The sequence below is a fragment of the Myotis lucifugus genome, unplaced genomic scaffold, assembly GCF_000147115.1.
Source record: "Myotis lucifugus unplaced genomic scaffold, Myoluc2.0 scaffold_7, whole genome shotgun sequence".
In the NCBI taxonomy this organism is placed as follows: Eukaryota; Metazoa; Chordata; class Mammalia; order Chiroptera; family Vespertilionidae; genus Myotis; species Myotis lucifugus.
Genome location: NW_005871055.1, coordinates 5,518,836 through 5,538,270, shown reverse-complemented (window position 1 = coordinate 5,538,270; position 19,435 = coordinate 5,518,836). Strand labels below are relative to the sequence as shown.

Below are 19,435 nucleotides of genomic sequence, written 5' to 3'. Positions count from 1 at the left end.
AAGAAGTTGATCCAGAATTTACTTCTGCATCATGTTTTTTATTTGAAAATTACTTTAGAAATAATCTAGTTTAGCACCCTCATTTTATATATGAGATAACTGGTATTCAGGAATATCACATATATTTCTAATATCACAATTGATAAAGTTTCTGGAGGGCTCAAGTCTCTTGACTGCAAGCTCAGAGACCTGTACTTGCCTGTGCTTTACCTCCTTCTCATGTAGATTCTACTTCTGGAAAACACAGAGCAAGTCTGACTTTTTCAAATATGACTTTTTCAAAAGGCCTTCAGGACTTTTAACATGACTGTGTTATATCTCAATTCCAATCCAAGTTGTTTTTTTCCTACATATTAAGTACCTATATTTTCTTTTTTTGTTTTTTAAAATGAAATCGTGTATAGAAAGTTGTTTTCATAAAGATAACACTAATCAAAAGCTATACAACATTAACAGCAAATTCAAATGCAAACAAAGAATTCCATTTCGTCAAGCATCAAAAACCACCAATCTTTTAGTCCTTTTCTTGTACATTATTCTGTATCTACATTCTCTGCATCTGATTGAATCCCTGGATTCTATTTCACTTTCTGCATGACATTCTCCACAGATACATGTCGTTGGCTGCTGCTTTGGGGGTTGGATGTCATTTTGGGTGTCCTTTGTTAGTCCATAGCACCCAAGCACCTATAGTTTTGCTCTTGTTCATGTGGTATAGTTTTAAGATCCTTAAAAGTTTTGTAGATCTACTCTGAACATACTTCAGTTTATCATTGTTTTCCTTAATGTGTGACACTAAATCAAGATAGTACAGGTGTGGTCACCGTATATTTGGCTCTGGAATACTCATACCACTTTGTTTATCCTTACATATTTAGCCATTAAGGTGCTTAATTTTATGCATGTTGAGATTCTGTTGAGTAATATAGTGATATGCAAAATATTTTGTTTTCCTGAAAATTAGGCAAGTAGTATGTTTATACAAAGGCTAATATTTACAGTTTAGTGGAAAACAAAATTGACTCAAGTTAATGGCTAAGATCCTGAGAAATCATAGTAAAAAAAGTACAATCTCCATTTCAATTATTTTTATTTGCTGAATTCTGACGCAAATAACCATAAATTCCATATTAAAAGACCTTTGTAATATATAATGTTATTTTTTTTAGTTTTTTTTTTTGCTAATTTAAGGGTAACCAGGCCCATTGGAGCTAAACTGTTGACACATGATTGACATTGAAAAGAAAATGAACTTGTATTTACTAACAGTTAAAATGAGAAATGAAAGCAGTGCTTTAGTAGAAAAGTATAGACTCTACCAAATAGCAGAAGATGACAAAGGAAGTAGTCCTAGAAGCCTTAGGTTGGGGCCTAAGTTCTTATGCAAGCATAGATTTAAGTTGCCCCTTGAAATATAGTGCAAGTACTCTGCTATAGCAATGGTGTTTTGATATAACAGCATTTTTCTTATTTCAAGAAAAACGATTTTAAATATGTTACATGCAATAAACATTAACATTTCAAGAAAAAAGATTTTAAATATAATATTACAAAAACTGTACTAACAGTATAATATCACAAAAGTTGTAGGACATACTAAAAATCTATAACAGCATTTTAAATTACCAGTTAAATACTTAACTTTTTTCTCCCAAATTTTAAATTGAGTTTCAGGAAGACATGAGTTTTTTATTTAATAGTTGTGTGCACCTCTTAAGGGTACAAGTATCCTTGTTTGAGAAACACTGGCTTGATATGTAGAGTATATTCTACCTTACCCGAATTAGAAAGAATTTTAGGGTAGATGAGGGAGAAAGAAAGGAACAGACATTTAACATGCTTACTCTGTACACCTTTGGCTAGGTGCTTTACAAATATTTTACGTAATTAATCCAGTTGACCTGTGAGAAAGGTGATTTTTGTATTTTACATGTGAAGATACTGAAGCTCAGGGGTAACAAAAACTGCCCAAAGGCACATAATCAGTAAGAAACAAAGATGGCATTTGAAAGATCTGTCAAAATTAAAAGAATTCTCTTGTACCACTGATTGCCAAACATCTTTGCCCCAAAGAATGCATATTCTCAGGAAAATTTCATGTAGAACCTCAGTGTTGAAAGTAGATAAAAGAGATATTTTACTTAGGATGCATTTCTTAATTGACTTTAAAAAGTTTTAGTTTTACAGAAAAGTAGACCAGAAAGTACAGAGTTCTGTCACACATGAATACCAGGTGTCCCTTCCCATACTTTCCTCTATTATTAACATCTTGCTTTTCTGTGGTGCATTTGTTACAAATAATGAACCTAGTATTGGTATATCATTCAATTTTATAGTTTACATTGGGGTTTGCTCTGTGTCATATAGTTATATGGCTTTTGCCAAGTACATAATACTGTATCACAGTTACAGTGTCATATAGAAGTCTCATTGGCCTACAGATGGCTTGTGCTCCACCTACCCATCCCTTCCTTCACTCCCCACCCCTGACAACCACAAATCTTTTTCTGTCTGTAGTTTTGCCTTTCTGAAATGTCATATAGTTGGATATGTAACCTTTTCAGACTGGCGTCTTTTACTTGGAAATATACAATGCCTTTTTAGAAATCATCTTTGGCAAGGTGTCCACATCTCTTGCCCATTTTAAAAATCAATTATTTGTCTTCTTGAGTTTTAAACAGGTTTTTTTTGGGTTTTTTTTGGATACCAGTCCTTTACCAGATAAGTGTTTGGCAAATATTCTGTGGCTTGCCTTTTCATTTTCCCTGCTAGTAGTGTCTGTTACAGAGCAGTTTTACATTTTGATGGAAGTTCACTTAATCACCAAACCAACCAATGATCTCCTAGATTTTCTCCTATGTTATTTTACAGTTTTGACTTTTACATTTAGGTTAATGATCCATTTTGAGTTAACTTTATTGAAAGGTGTAAGGTGAATGAATTATGTGTGTATGTGTCCAGTTATGACACCATTTGTTGAAAAGACTGTCCTTTCTCCTTTGAACTTTCTTTGCTTCTTTTTCAAAGATCAGTTGACTATATTTGTATGAGTCTATTTCTGGGCTTTTATTTTGTTCCATTGGCCTGTGTACTTTTGCCACAATACCACACTGTCTTGAATACTGTACCTTTTTGGTAAGTCTTGAAGTTGGGTAGTGTCAGTCCTCTGATTTTGTTCTTCAGTATTGTGCTGGCTGTTCTGTGTCTTTTGACTTTCATATAGCTTTTAGAAACAATTTGTCTCTATAAAATGACTTTTGGGATTTTGATTGGGGTTGCATTGGATCTAAAGATCAATTTAGGAAGAACTGACATCTAACAGTATTTAGGCTTATTAACATGGAATATCTCTCCATTTATTTATATCTTTGATTTTTCATCAACATTTTGTAACATTTTCCATCTCTATCTATCTATCTATCTATCTATCTATCTATCTATCTATCTACTTTGTACATATTTTGTTAGATTTATACCTAAATACTTTATTTTTTGGGTGCTAATGTTAATTGTGCATTTTAAATTCCAAATTTCAATTGTTCATTGTTAGTATATAGGAAAACAATTGACATTAGCTGTATCTTGCAACCATGCTATAATTACTTATTGCAGGAGTTTTTTTCTTCATAGGGATTTGCAAAGACAGTTTTATTTTTTCTTCTCTTGTTCCCTGTATTAGGAGGAAAGCATATAATGTCTCACCAATAAGTATGATGTTAGCTATAGGTTTTTTGTAGATATTCTTGATCACCTTGAGAAAGTCCCCCCTCTGATTCTAGTTACTTCATAGTTTTTTTAAAAAAATCATGAATTGATACCGGCTTTTGCCAAATGGTTTTTCTGAATCTATTGATATGATCATATGATTTTTTCTTTTTGGCCCATTGATGTGGTGGGTTACATAGTGGATTTTTGAATATTCAATCAGCCTTGCATCCATGTAATAAATCAAAATTGGCCATGGTGTACAGTCTTTTTACTCATTGGATTTGGTTTGTTAATATTTTGTTAAGAATATTTAAGTCTTAATGAGAGATAGTGGTCTTTAATTTTCCTTCTAATGCCATTTTCTGATTTTAATATTAGGCTGGCCTTATTGAATGGATTAGGAATTATTTCCTTGGTTTCTACTTTTTGAAAGAGATTGTGGAGAATTGGTATCATTTTATTAAATATTTGCTAAAATTCATTACATATTTGATGAAACTATCTGGGCTTGGTGCTTTCTTTTTAGAAGGTTGTTATTGATTCAGTTTATTCAATAGATATAAGCTTACTGTTTGTTTTTTCTTGTGTAAGTTTTGGTAGGTTATATCTTTTAAGGACTTGGTCCATTGCATGTAAGGTATTAAATTTGTGGGGAGGAGCGTGATTCATAATATTCCATATTATCTTTTTAATGTCTGTTGGATCAGTAGTGATACCCCTTTCATTTCAGATATTACTTGTTTGCGTCTTGTTTCCTTTTATTTGTTGACCTGGCTAGCGATTTTTAATTTTATTGATAAAATAATGAGATTTTTATTTTGTTAACTTTTATTTATTTTACTGTTTTCAGTTTCATTGATTTCTGCTCTAATTTTTATTTCTTCTGCTTGCCTTATTTTATTAGGTTTATTTTGCTCTTTCAAAGTACTGATTTTGCTGCATCTCAGAATTATAAGTTGTATTTTCATTTTCTTTTTTAAAAGTTTCTAATGAGACTTTTCCCCCCTACCAATGTGCTTTTTAAAAGTGTGCTGTTTAATTTCCAATATTTTGGCCTTTTCCATCTATCTGCAAATATTTGGTATCTGTTACTGAGTTTTGGTTTATTTCTGTTGTGCTAGGAGCATACTTTTGTATGTTTTCTGTTCTTTAAAATTTTTTTGTTTTATGGCCCTTACTCTTGGTCAGTGTTCCATGTGGGCTTGGGAAGGTGTATTTTATTGTTATTAGATGAAATATTGTTTGGATGTCAGTTAGGTCCAGTTAATTGACAGTGTTGTTCAGTTAAAAATGTTTGTTCTGATTTTCTGCGTGCTAGGTCTGTCAATTACTGATAGAACAGTGTTAAAGTATTCAAGTAGCATAGTGGATTCATCTACTTCTCATTTCAGTTCTATCAATTTTTGTCTTACCTATTTTAAGGCCCTGTTGTTAATAAATACTTATTAAGGATTGTTATGCATTCATAGGGAATTGAGCCCTTCATTATGTAATGCCTCTCTTATGTCTGATAACTTTTCCTTGTTCTGAAGTTTGCTTTTCCTGAAATTAAGCTATTCTAGCTTAAAATAAAGCTATTCTAGCTTTCTTTTGATTAGTTTTATCATAATGTAACTTTCTTCATCCCTTCTCCTTATATTTAAAGTGGGTTTCATATAGACAACCTATAGTTCGGTCTTGTTTTTTTATCCACTTGATAGTCTCTGTCTTTAAATTGATATGTTTCAGCCATTTACATTTAAAGTGATTATTATTATGGCTGGGTTAATATGTATATTTTCTATTGATTGCCCTTATACTTTTAAAATTTATTTTTTCTTCTATTCTTACTCTCTTTTGATTTTTGAGCATTTTATGAAATTCCAGCATATCATTATACTTCTAAAATACTTTTTGTAGTTGTTGCACTAGAGTTTGCAACATACATTTATAATGAATCCACCTTCAAATAACATATTTCTTTATGGGTATTGCAGGTACATTATAATTGAGTATTCCTACATCCTTCCTCCATCTCTTATAACATTGCTGACCTTTACTTCACTTTTCGATAAGCTATAATCATCCAGTATATTGTTGCTGTCATTTTGAACAAACTGTGTGGTACGATCAATTTAGAATTTTAAAAATAAAGGTGTTTTTTTTGCCTTTTAAAATTTCTTTTCTGATGCCCTTCCAGAAAGAAAGTATGTAGATCTTTTCTCTGGAGAACTTATTTTAGCATTTCTTTCAAGGTGGGTCTACTGGTGACAAATTTCCTCCATTTAAAAGTATATTTTCATTGATTTCAGAGAGGAAGGGAGAGAGAGAAAAAGAGAGCGAGAAACATCAAAGATGAGAGAGAATCATTGGCTGCCTCCTGCACACCTTGACTAGAGATAGAGCCCACAACCCGGGCATGTACTCTGGGAATTGAACTGTGATCTCCTGGTTCATAGGTCAATACTCAACCACTGAGCCATGCCGGCTGGGCAAATTTCCTTCAATTTTGTTTGAGAAAGTTTTTTATTCCCTCCTTCACTTTTGAAGGATAATTTTGCTGGATACAGGATTCTAGATTGGTAGTTTTTATTCTTTCAGTGTTTTAAATATTTTACTCCACTCTTCTTTCTTGCATGGTTTCTGAAGAAATGGCCATGTAATTCTTATCCTTTTTTCTCTGTAGGTAAGGTTTCCCTTTCTCTACTGATACCACTGGCTTCTTTCAAGATATTTTGTTCTTTGTTTTTTATCTTCTGATGTTTGAATATGATATGCCTAAGTGCAAATATTTTGGTATTCATCCTGTTTCATATTCTCTGAGCTTCCCGAATCTGTGATTTGGTATCTGTTAATAAATTTGCCACATCATATTTATCCATTTGACTATTGATGGACACTTAAGTGGCTTCCATATATTGGCTATTGTAAATAATACTGCAATGAACATAAGGGTGCATGCATATGTCTTTTCTAATTAGTGTTTTATAGTTCTTTGGTTAAATACCCAGAAGTGGGATTGCTGGGTTCTAAGATAGTTCTTTTTTCTTTTTCTTTTATAGGGTTTTTTTAATTGAATTTATTGGGATGACATTGGCTAATAAATTTTATAGGTTTCAGGTGTACGATTTGTATACATCATCTATACATTGTATTGTGTGTTCACCACCTCAAGTCCCCTCCATCACCATTTATTCCCCTATCATACTGTTTTTCACAATAGCTGCACCAGTCTGCATTCCCACCAGCAGTACATAAGGTTCCCTTTTCTCCACAACCTTGACAATACTGGTTTATAATAGTCATTCTAATAGGTGTGGTATCTCATGGTTTTGAGTTACATTTCTCTAATGATTAGTGACTTGAGCATCATTTCATATGTCCATTGTCCATTTGTATGTCTTTGGAGAAATACCTATTCAGGTCCTCTATCCATTTTTTAATTAGATTGTGTGTTTTCTGTTAATTTGTATGAGTTTCTTATATATTTTGGATATTATCACCTAATTGGATCTAACATTGGCAAATGTCCTTCCTTCGATGTGTAAAGATTTTTGTTTGTAGTTCCATTTGTTTAGTTCCCTTTAGGTTTTCTACCTATTGCTGGCTACAGTGGTGGTTTTTTCTTCTGATAAGCTGTGGTTTTTCTGAATTTGCCTGGTTCTTCAGTATTTGGGGTGGCAGTTTGTCCTGTGACCTTGGTTCTCTGATGGATCTAAGAAGACTTGTTGGCTTTTAATTTAGCTATTTTTTTCCTTTTTTCATTGTGTTCAGGGGGGCGACACCTTGTACTGGAAACTAGAATGAATTTTTAAATATTTGAATTTGCCTTCAATTTATTTTGAGTCTTAACAAGTAATAGTGCTTTATTAGGAGACTTCTAAACCTTTGTAGTTATTTAATTGCATTCACTTAATCTATTGAAGTATCTACCTACTAAAGTTCATCTATCTCTCAAGCATTGGCATTATTAAAATGTTTCTACCTCTCTTCAAAGAAATTTTTTTCATTGTCCTCTAGAACCTGGATCTATCTCTTGTTTCTTGTCAGGGACTTTGTGGCTTAAGTATGTTCTCAATGAGCAAATCTTCCTCTCTACTAGGATCACTCCCATCAGCATCTAATTTTGCGGTCATGTATTATCTTAAGAAATGGAAACCACCCTGACCCTTTTCTCACACTCTACTACTGCTCACTTTTATTACCAAGAATTGTCTACTCGTGTTATAATTTCTCAAATTTTATTTATTTTTCAATCTATTCCAATTTTGCCTTTGCTTCTATTACCACTATAACTGCTCTTGTCAAGGCCACCTAGGGGCTCCCTGTTGCCAGATCCACTGTATACTTACCTCCCCCTTCCTACTTGACCTTTTAGTAGAATTTAATGTAGTTGAAATGTGTTTCTGAAACGTGTTTTACTTGACTTTCTTCTGGTTTCCCTCACAGCCTTTATTTTTTAGTTGCTGCTGCTGATCTTACTCTTTCATCCAACTATGGAATGTAGTTCAATGCCCAGTCCTTGAGCTTTTTCCTTAACCTCTTCTCCTTTTACACTTAGATGATCTTATCTTATTCATTCCCTTATTAACTCTCCTCAAGTTTTTATCTCTCAGCTACTTCCTCAGCTCCAGTCTTGATATCCCCTTAGATAATTTTTAAAAATTAACACGTTCAAACTTGAGCTATTTTCCTCTTAGTCTTCCTCATCTCAGTGCAGCACCAGTGTTCATCTCATTATGTCAAAACCCATGGAGCAGTCTCTTCACCTGTCATATACAATCTATTCATTATCCACTAGTCTAATTGTTTTTGGATTTTACTTTTTTTAGCCATTTTTTTGGCTTACAGGAAAATTAAGCAGAAAATACAGAGTTTTCATGTTAATGCCTTTCCCCTTGTTTCATCTACTAATATCTTGCATTAGTTTGGTACATGTTATAGTTTAACCAGTTTTCATTTATTAAAGCCCATCGCTTACATTAGGACTTTATGTCATACAATTCTATGGGTTTTGTTAAATGCATAATGTCATGTATCCACCAGTATGGCCTTATAGAAAAGTTTCACTGCCTTTAAAAATCTTCTCTACGTATTCATCCCTTGCCATCCCAATCCCTGGCAACCACTGCTATTTTCTTTTATTAATTTAAATCAGTTCTTTCTTTTTCTTTTTTCTTTTTAAAAAATATGTCTGTATTTATTTTAGAGAGAGAGGAAGGAAGAGGGATAGAAACATCGGTGAGAGAGCAACATCAGTTGGCTGTCTACCACATGCCCCCTTCTGAGGATCAAGCCTGCAACCTGGGCATGTGCCTTGACTGGGAATTGAACCAGTGACCTCTTGGTTCATGGGTTGACACTCAACCACTAAGCCACACTGGCCGGGCCACTTTTTTATTTTTTAATTACAGTTGACATACATTATTATATTAGTTTCAGGTGTACACTAGTGATTAGGCATTATATGACTTACTAAGTGATCATTATGATACATCTCATATTCATCTCACACCATACATTAAAATTATTAGAATACTAGAAGCCCGGTGCACGGATTTGTGCACTGGTGGGGGTGTGGCCTGTGGGGATCTGCCCGCTGTGGGAGCACCGCTCATCCCGGTCATCCGAGCAGCGCTCCCACTGTGGGAGTGCACTGACCACCAGGGGGCAACTCTTGCGTTGATCATCTGCCCCTGGTAGTCAGTACATGTCATAGCGACTGGTCAACCAGTTGTTCTGGTCATTTCGCCATTTGGTTGCTGGGCTTATATATATATATATAGATTATTAACTATATTCCCTATGCTGTACTTTACATCCTCATGACTATTCTGTAACAATTTATATTTCTTAATCTCTTTACCTTTTCTACTCATCCCCCTAACTTCCCTCCCATTTAGCAACCATCAAAATGTTTTCTGTATCATTTTTGTTTTGCCTGTCCACTTATTTTGTTTTTTTTAAGTTCAGTTATTGATAGATATGTATTTATTGTCATTTTATTGTTCATATGTTTTTGTCTCTTGTTTTGCTTTCCTAGAATGTCATATAGTTGGAATCACACAGTGTGTAGCCTTTTTTTTTTTACTGGCTTCTTTCACTTAGCAATATGCAGTTAAGTTTCCTCCTTGTCTTTGTGGCTTGATAGCAAATTTGTTTTTATCACTGTATAGCTTTACCATATTTTGTTTACCTATTCAACTTTCATGTGCAGGTTTTTTGTGGACATGTTTTCAACTCATTTGGAAAAAATAACCTAGTAGTGCAATTGCTGGATCTGATAGTAAACCTATACTTAACTTTGCAAGAAACCACTAAACTGTCTTCCAAAGAGGCTGTACCATTTTATAGTCTCACCAGCAGTAAATAAGAGTTCTTGTTGCTCTACATCCTCACCAGTATTTGGTTGTGTCAGAGTTTGGGATCATAGCCACTTTAATAGATGTATGGTGGTATCTCATTGTTTTAATTTGTTTAATTCCCTAATGATGTCAATTTTTGAGTGTCTTTTCCATCTGTATACATTTTCCATCTGTATAAATCTTTGGTGAAGTGTCTGTTCACATCTTTTGCCCATTTTTAAAGTTAGTTGTTTGTTTTTCTGTTGAGTTTTAAGACTTTTTTGTATATTTTACCAGATAAGTGTTTTGCAAATATTTTCTAGTCTAGCTTGTCTTTTCATTCACTTAACAGTGTCTCTTGCAAAGCAGAATTTTTAAGTTTTAATGAAATACACTTTATCAATTTTTTCTTTAATGGATCATACCTAGATTTTCTACTGTGTTCTAGAATTTTTATAGTTTTGTCTTTTACATTAAGGTCTGTGATCCATTTTGAGTTAACTTTTTTGAAAGGTCAATTGTGTGTGGTTGTATAATACCATTTGTTAAGACTGTCTCTTCTCCTTTGAATTTTCTTTGTTCCTTTCTTAAAGATCAGATTTACCTCCTAAATGTCTCTCAAACCTGTTCACTTCTCACTATGTTCATCTATCAACCTCTACTCCAAGGCACCATCATCTCTTGCCTGACTATTGCAGTAGCCCTACTGGTCTCTTTGCTTAATCTCTGGATTTCTGTGTTCTTCACAGAATATTTGTTATAATGTTAAACCATAAGTAAAATCATACACATTTCATGCTTGATACACAATTGCTTTCCTTTGTAAAAACAATCAAATCTAAAATCTTTATCATGGCCTATGAGGCCCTAAATGATCTTGCCTGATTTTTTTTTTTTTTTTTAGAAAACCAGGGGTTATTGTGTGTTGCTTATATTATTTTTTAACTTCTACAGTAGCTGCCTCATAGTAGACACTGGACGAATAATTTCCATGAGGGAAGCTATAGGCAGCCTTTGAGATGCCCACATCTAGTGAGGGAGATTCACTCATAAATAGGTCAGTTGCATTGACACTTTAGTGATGTTGGATAGCTGTTGAAGTTCTGGAAAGGAATCAATGAAAGATTAAAATAGAAAAACACCTCTCTATGCCTCAGTTTCTTCATCTGTGAAGGAGCTAATACCTTACTGGGTTGTTTTGAGGGTTAAATGGGATAATATATATCATTACTATGTGCCAGGTTGAATAAACATAAAAGTGTTTCTGTTATTATATAAAGGCTTTCTCATTCAAAATTTTATTACATTAGAAAACACATTTTATAACATGCAGCTTTCTCAACAGATATCTCACTTCCTATTTTACAAAGAAAGAAAGACTTCATTCTCCTGATATCATATATAAATCTTAACTTTTATCACCCATCCTTTTCTCTCCCACCTATGCTCTTCCTCATATTACCTCTGCTTTCTTAGAGGTATTAAGGTTTTCTTATTCCTTTTTTTTTTAGTCTTTAACTTCTTCCTTTCATCTAGATCCTTGTATGCATGCAAACATATTAAACTCTGTCCAATTAAAAATTATATCTAACTGTAGCTACTGCCTCACTGCTTACTCTGTTCACAAACTTAAAAACTGACTATAACATTCCATTTCGTCAATGCCACTCACTTCTCAGCCCACTTCAGTCTTGTTTCTACATCTTAGTAACTTTATTCAAATAATAGTATTGCTGTTATCAGTGACATTATCACCAAATCAAAGGGACAGTTTTCATACCTTATCATACATGTGCTGTCAGCAGCACTCATCAGGATGGATGCATTCTCTTTTCATGTTTCGGGCCTGTGAGTCTTTACTCCTCAGATTTCCTTGTATTTTTTCGGCTGTTCCTTAGTCTTATTTGCAAACTCATTCTCACTCTATCCAGGCCTTATTTTATATATTGCAGTTTCTAAGGCTGGATCCTTGGGTCATTATCATTCAATTACTTTGGTGTCTCTATACATACTGTATATTAATTATGGAAGTCCCCCCATATCTGCAGGTTCACTTTCCATGGTTTTAGTTACCCACAGTAAACCATAGTCCAAAAATATTAAATGAAACATTCCAGAAATAAACAATTCATAAGTTCTAAAATGTGCATGTGAACTATGAGTATTGTGGTGAAATCTCATGCTTTTCTGCTCCGTCCCATCTGGGACATGAATTATCCCTTTGTCCAGCGTGTCTACCTGTTAGTCACTTAGTAGCCATTTGATTATCAGATTGACTACCAGGGTATCTCAATATTGTGTTCAAATAACCCTTATTTTACTTAATAGTGTTCCCAAAGTTCAAGAGTGGTGAGCTGGAAATTTGGATAACCTGAAAAGAAGTCGTGAAATACTTTAAGTAAAAAGGTGAAAGTTCTTGACTTAATAAGGAAAGAAAAAGAAATTCTATGCTGAGATTGCTAAATTCTGCAGTAAGAACGAATCTTCTGTGAAATTGCCTAGTTTACAAATGAAACTATCATAGGTGTGTGTGTATAGGAAAACATATGCAGGATTTGGTATTATCTGAGGTTTCAGGCATTCACTGGGGGTCTTAGCACATATCCCCACGGATAAGGGGGGAATACTGTACCTTCATACTGATAATCCATGTTTAATAACACTCATCCAGCTTTATAGAGTGAATTACCTACTTGGCATCTCTTTGTGCCCAAGAGCACTTCAAACACATTTTTTAAATTTATGGTCTTTTACCCCTTCAAATCTGAGCTTCCTTTACTATTCCTCCTTTTAGTGAACATCACCCGTGCCCATCCAGTTATGCATGCCGAAACACTAGATATCTTCCTGCATATCTGTGTATTCCTTACACCTGTACCCAATTTTTTATCCAGTCCTTTTGATTTTTGTCTCTAAAATATTTTAGCAGCCTATTTCTGTGTCTCCACTACTCTGGATTAGTCCATTATTTCCTAACTTGAACTATAACAGTTCTAATTGGTCTTATATACATCCTTGTGCTAATTGAATCATTCTTTACAGTGTAGCCTGAGTGATGTTTCTCATAATACAAATTTAATGATGTTGGACTTAAACATTCAATTGGTTTCCTATTGCTCTTAGGATCCATGGGTAGGTAGCAACAAAAATCCTTAATTTAATTTGTGACACCCAGAAAGACCAAGGTCCTATCTCTCTCCAGTCTTACCTTTGGCCACTTTTGGGTGTTTTTGTCTCTCTCTGTCTCATCCTTTGTCTCAGTCCAGTGATCATTTCAGGAACACATCAGATGCTCTTGAATAAGTTAGGTCACCATCCTGGTTGCTCCCATAGTGCCACGTGCGTACTGTCCCATTGCTTATAGGCACGTTTTTACAATTTTGTGGACCATTTCTGTCTCTAGCTAAAAGCCCCTAAGAGACCAAGGATCTTGTTTGCTTTTGCTTGCTATTTGCCAGTGCTTAGCACAGTTGACTGGCTTATTCCCTTTATTTCATGGAATCTTAAGATGCCACTCTTATTTTTCTTTTACTTAGTAAAAAAAAAAAAAGTAATCAGTGAAAGGCAAGCTCACAATAATGTTATTGAAATAATTTTCTGTAAAAGCTGAATTAATTTGAACTGTAACATTCTTCCAGCCTTTCCATGATGGTAAAAAATGTTACTTGCTAAAAAAAATTTTAGAATGTATTTCTAGACTCTGATACTTGATGAAAATAATTGGTACTTAATGATTCTATTATTTAGGGCTTTCAAAACTGAAAAATTAGATCTGTAATTTTGCAAATAAAATATTTAAGCTGGTTTCAGTTTGGCTTTAGGTGTTGGTTTGAAGCCTTTCTGAACTTGGAAGCAGTTCTGACTTGTGAGCATCTCCGGGAAGGGATAGTTAGTAATCATTTGAGTTTAAGAACATCATGAGAATTTTTTTTAATTTAGTGTGATTTGTAGTGAATCATTGCTTGTTTGTTTGTCCAGCTCTTTATTTTGTTCATCCTTTTGATCTCATACTTTTGTTTCTTTAAGGAAGATGACCCTCTGTCAGTATTTTAGTTTCATTCTTCGTTTAGGAGGTTCTCTGCATCATTCCCATAGCGGGTCTTAGAGGCCTTTTCCTGACAGATCTACTTGTAGTCTTGACTCAGTTTATGCTCCGTATTAGAGAAATTTAGATTAGAAAGAGTCGGTTTGCCATTTAACATTTATGTTTCTCACAGGAAACTTTAAAGAGCTGTCACAGAAACTTTTTATAATGTTAGGGCCTGTCTTTCTAGATTCTGAATAATAAACACTCCTAGTAGCCTGGCACTTGCTAGTTGGAACAAAATAATCACTTCAGCCTTTTGTAATCACTTAAGATATTCATTAATTGTGAGTCATTGTTTTGAAATATTGTACATTATGGATCTTTTTGTTTTTCTTGCTTGAATTGCCTAATGTTTTTTAGAACAGTGTTATGGCAGTTGTGAACTTAGAGTATATTTTTATTCTGAAAATTGGGTAGTGCCAGAGTTTATCACTGGACAACAATCTATTTATTCCCAGCCAATCAAATTGGTAGTACAATGGCCTTTTGTAGAGCAAAAAGTAACTGTCTTATAGAACTTCTCTTTCTTGCTGAGGTACTGATAAGATTATTTTAAGAAAATGTACATGTTTGAATTATAGGAAACTAATTACCTCAGACATCTTAGAAAATGTATAAACGTGTCTTTTGCCAAAGATGGAATTGCATTTCTATATTAAATTTATAATATTCTTTTGAAAGCAGAGAATAACTTTCATATTTATTTGACAAGTTAAGTCAGTCACTATTATTACACTACATAAAATATATCCATGTAAAATAGCTTATTAAATGCCTCCTAAAATTTCTAAAGTTTTAACTATAAGGACTCAGTGTTTTTTTCATAAGTATGTTTTTATTCAAAATTTTTTGAGTATGTAGCCTATTTTTAAAAGTTGATGGCATGCTACTATCAAGATATACATATTCTAATATAAGTCTTTATGGAATATGTGACAATAATAAATTCATGTGGTTTCCAATATTGTCTTTAAAAGGGCATTAGAAACAATCTTGTGATGGCTAACAGGTTTTTAAATATAATCAGCAGCTCTGCTTCCACTTTCCATATGAACTATTAGAGCCTTGGTATCGTATTTCCAAAATTCAGTGCATTAAACACAAAACCCAATAATCACCTCTAGCAGTCACTTTCTTTGTTCTCTTAATTCTGTATTGATGGTGGATATAGAACTATCTGAATGAAGATGGTTTATGCATGCTGTGTAATTAAGTAGTTTAAATTTCAAAATCTTTGTTTAAATATATTACCTTCATTGCCCTATAGTACAGTTCCTTAATAGGAATGTAATATATCAGTATTGCAAATTTAGATTGCCTTTTTCACTCAATCCATTAAAAACGTCAGGTTACCTATAATGAAGAAGAGGTTGCTCCAAAAGATTCAACACCTCTTTTATGTTTTTGGAAATGTGCTCAATTGTGGCATGAAGACTCCACTAGGAATGAAGACATTTATGTTTAAATTCTATATTTTTTCAGTGAAAAATTGAATACTGCTTATGGGCCATGCTTTTGGGCTTCATCTATTTTTCTATTTAAATTTGGCTCTTCTTGATAGGAAAAGGAGAAAATGTTATATAAATTAGTTTCTTATTGCTCACCTCTATAAAGCAGATTTTTTTTTAAGTCACCCATAATATAGGTACATAAGTTCAGTGTGCAGATCTGAGAGGTTTCTTAGATCATTGTCAACATTTCAGTACAATTCACAAATGATGGGGATATTTCTAAACACCAGTCTGTAACATGCTTCATCATTTTTTAGAATCTTCATTAAACTCTATGACAATATAAATCTGATTCTGTGGTTAATTTATTTTGACACATTTTCCTTATGGCTGTCAGAGGGGTCACAAAAATATCTAAGTCACTGGTTCTCAACCTTGCTAATGCCGAGACCCTTTAATACAGTTCCTCATGTTGTGGTGACCCCCAACCATAAAATTATTTTCGTTGCTACTTCATAACTATAATTTTGCTACTGTTATGAATTGTAATGTAAATATCTGATAGGCAGGATGTATTTTCATTGTTACAAATTAAACATAATTAAAGCATAGTGATTAATCACAAAAACAATATGTAATTATATATGTGTTTTCCGATGGTCTTAGGCGACCCCTGTGAAAGGGTCGTTTGACCCCAAAAGGGGTCGCAACCCACAGGTTGAGAACCGCTGATCTAAGTGATTCAAATGGCAGTGATTCCTAAATCATAATACTTCAATGTTAATAACATCTGGCATTTATGCAGAAGTTTTTGGTGATATTTGACTAGTTCCTATAGTCTGAACTTTCACCTGATTGGAAGGTGTTAAATTTCTGTCATTTAAAGAAATGGATTAAAAACCTGATATGCTTCTTTTGGAAGATTTTGAAACTGGTTAAAAATTTGATTTCCAAGTTTTTGAGTGTGCAAATGAGATATTTTTAAAAAAATTACTCTTCTAACATTTTTAGTACATATCACAAAATAATGGAATGTTTTGAGACATTCATCTTTAAAATTCCTTTCCCATTGGAAGTTACTCTCGAAAAACAGTCACATGCTTATGAATTGTTAAAATAGTCCCTCCACATTGAAGGTACAAGTACAGTGTTTGTTGTTTTGAAGATTCTGTTTTGTGGCTTAACCTCTTGCCATCACAGACAAGGTCATCAAATTTTGAATGTTGTTCTTTCTGTAGAAGGAAAATCCATAGTTCATCTTTTAAGTTCAACAACTCTTTTAAATTCTCAACAATAGATAACTGGTAAACTGTAGGGGAAAATAATTTTCAGCTACTCCTTATCTCATTAAAAATATCTAAGTGATTCTTCTACAGTGGGGCCTTGACTTAGGAGTGTCCCGACTAACGAGACCAGCTGTCTCTCGGCCAATTTTTTGCATTGAGTTGACAGAGTAATTTGAGTTAACGAGCTCCTTAACGAGCTCGGTCTCGGAACGAATTAAACTTGTAAGTCAAGGCCCCACTGTATTTGAAAGTTAAAAAAAATTAACCATGTTGGACCATTTAGTGCACACTTCTCAGTTCAATGTCTTTGATGCAAAAACTAACTGAATGACGAATTGACTAATTTTGCTATTGAGATTATATTTTCTCCAGTACAACTTTTTAAAAATTCTTCACTTACCCACAAACACAATGTTTTATTTTGGAAGTAGAATCTAGCAGATACCGTAGGCTGAGACATACAAGATATGTGTTCTCTTACATCCAACCTTCTGTACTACAATTTGCTCTGATACTTCTTCACACATGAAGCAATCTTTTCTGTAATTTCCTGGTAATATTTACTGATTAAGAATTGCATCTTAATTTGTCACTATACTGTCATAAAATACAATTTCACCTATTTTACCATAGGAGGAAGAACAAATCTCCCAATGTATATAATTTTATTTATTAGTAATACTTAGTATTGTAAGATGTTGAGAGAACTACATTGAGTGTTGTGTGGCTTTAAACATGTCTATGGAAAAATATAGATGTTTGTCTTTATGTTCCAGATATTTAATTTTTAGATGTCTTGCTAATAGTGATGGTTTCATATTTTCATTAATTATAATAATGACATTGTGAGATAATGTGGCTAATAGGAGAAGCGTTCAACTCTGCCATTTTCCTGTGTTTATATTATTAATATTATTCTAATCCTATATTCCTTTGCAGGAATATTTTAAAGCCATTTCTCCAGTTGGCATGAATTATTTTATTTAAGACAATATAACTCATTTAATCAGGTGTCCATAAACTGCAGTAGAATTTAAAACATTGAAATTAATCAGGTAAGATTGCTACTGAAAATTCCTAAACCTTGGGGCAACTTACCATTGAGACAAACTTTAACTGCAGTACAACTTGAATGCTATAGTTGACGGAGACCATCTGACCACGGGATGGGCTGTGTGAGCCAGTGTCAGCTTGCATATTAAATATCAGCAGAGTTCAGAGTCTTAACTTTTTGCTATTTTTAACATAAAAAGGAATTTTATTATTTTCTTTCTGCACCAAATAGGTTGTTCCTGTTTTGGAGTTACTAGTTTAGAGTTTGGTTTTAAAAAATTAAGATTTTTCTTTTTTATAGTCCTTCAAAATTAAAAAGTTTACACGTCAATTAAAATAAATTTCAGCCAGAACCGGTTTGGCTTAGTGGATAGAGCGTCAGCCTGCGGACTCAAGGGTCCCAGGTTCGATTCCGGTCGAGGGCATGTACCTTGGTTGCGGGCACATCCCCAGTGGGGGGCGTGCAGGAGGCAGCTGATCAATGTTTCTCTCTCATTGATGTTTCTGGCTCTCTATCCCTCTCCCTTCCTCTCTGTAAAAAATCAATAAAATATATTTTTAAAAAAAATAAATAAATAAATTTCAGCCTTACTCAACAGTTTGTGATTTTTTCATCACCCAATTCCCTCAAATTGTTTCATTTCCAAGTTTATCAAAACTTTTCTGAATTAAACCAATGTACAATGTTAGATAAATATTAAGGCAAAACTTGATGATAGTAATAATACTTTAGTCATGATACTTTGATAGCTAGATACTATAATTAGGATTGTATGAATAAAATAAGTTCTTATTTTTATCTTGGTCCTTTTTGTTTAATTAAAAATACTTTTTGTGAGTTAATATAATTTATTTACCTCCACTTTGAAGCAGTATATTAGTTTACTGGGATTTATAACATCTTTTTTCCTTAAAACTATTTTGAACGTACTGACCTTTTCTCAAGATTGGGTTAGTTTGTAGACATTAAAAAAATACTTTAAATATTGGAAAATACTTTAAAAAGCTCAGGTTTTGATAGATTAAGGAATAATGTTCTTGTACATTTTCAGTTTGAAAATTTAATGATTACCTGTTATTGATTACCTGTGTTTTAGAAATTGTAGGGGATAATAATTTACTCTAGGATATTTTCTAATTTATGTTCTCTTCATTTTCTCCAATTTTTACTAATATTTTAGTGAGGAGGAAATACTTTTTTACAGTAGCGATTTACCATTGCTCTTCTACATTTTAGATGTAATGGGCCCAACTGGTGTCGCTCAGGGGTTGAGCATTACCTATAAACTAGGAGGTAACAGTTTGATTTCTGGTCAGGGCAAATTCCTGGTTTTGCGGGCTCAATCCCCAGTGTGGAGCGTGCAGGAGGCAGCCGACTAATGATTCTCTCTCATCATTGCTGTTTCTCTCTTTCCCTTCTTCTCTGAAATTAATAAAAATTCATTAAAAAATAGATGTAATGGTCATAGATAAGTAGACACTGTAAGAAAATAAATAGTAGTTTGTGAAATGGGCTATAGTATATGT

General features: G+C 33.4%; 1 protein-coding gene and 1 pseudogene across 1 annotated transcript in view; one reads left to right on the top strand and one right to left on the bottom strand.

Moving 5' to 3' along the window:
* TSC22D1 (TSC22 domain family member 1) overlaps positions 1-19,435 on the top strand; it is a 138,527-nt gene that overhangs the window by 38,953 nt on the left and 80,139 nt on the right.
* Positions 490-18,052, bottom strand: LOC102441997 (annotated as a pseudogene).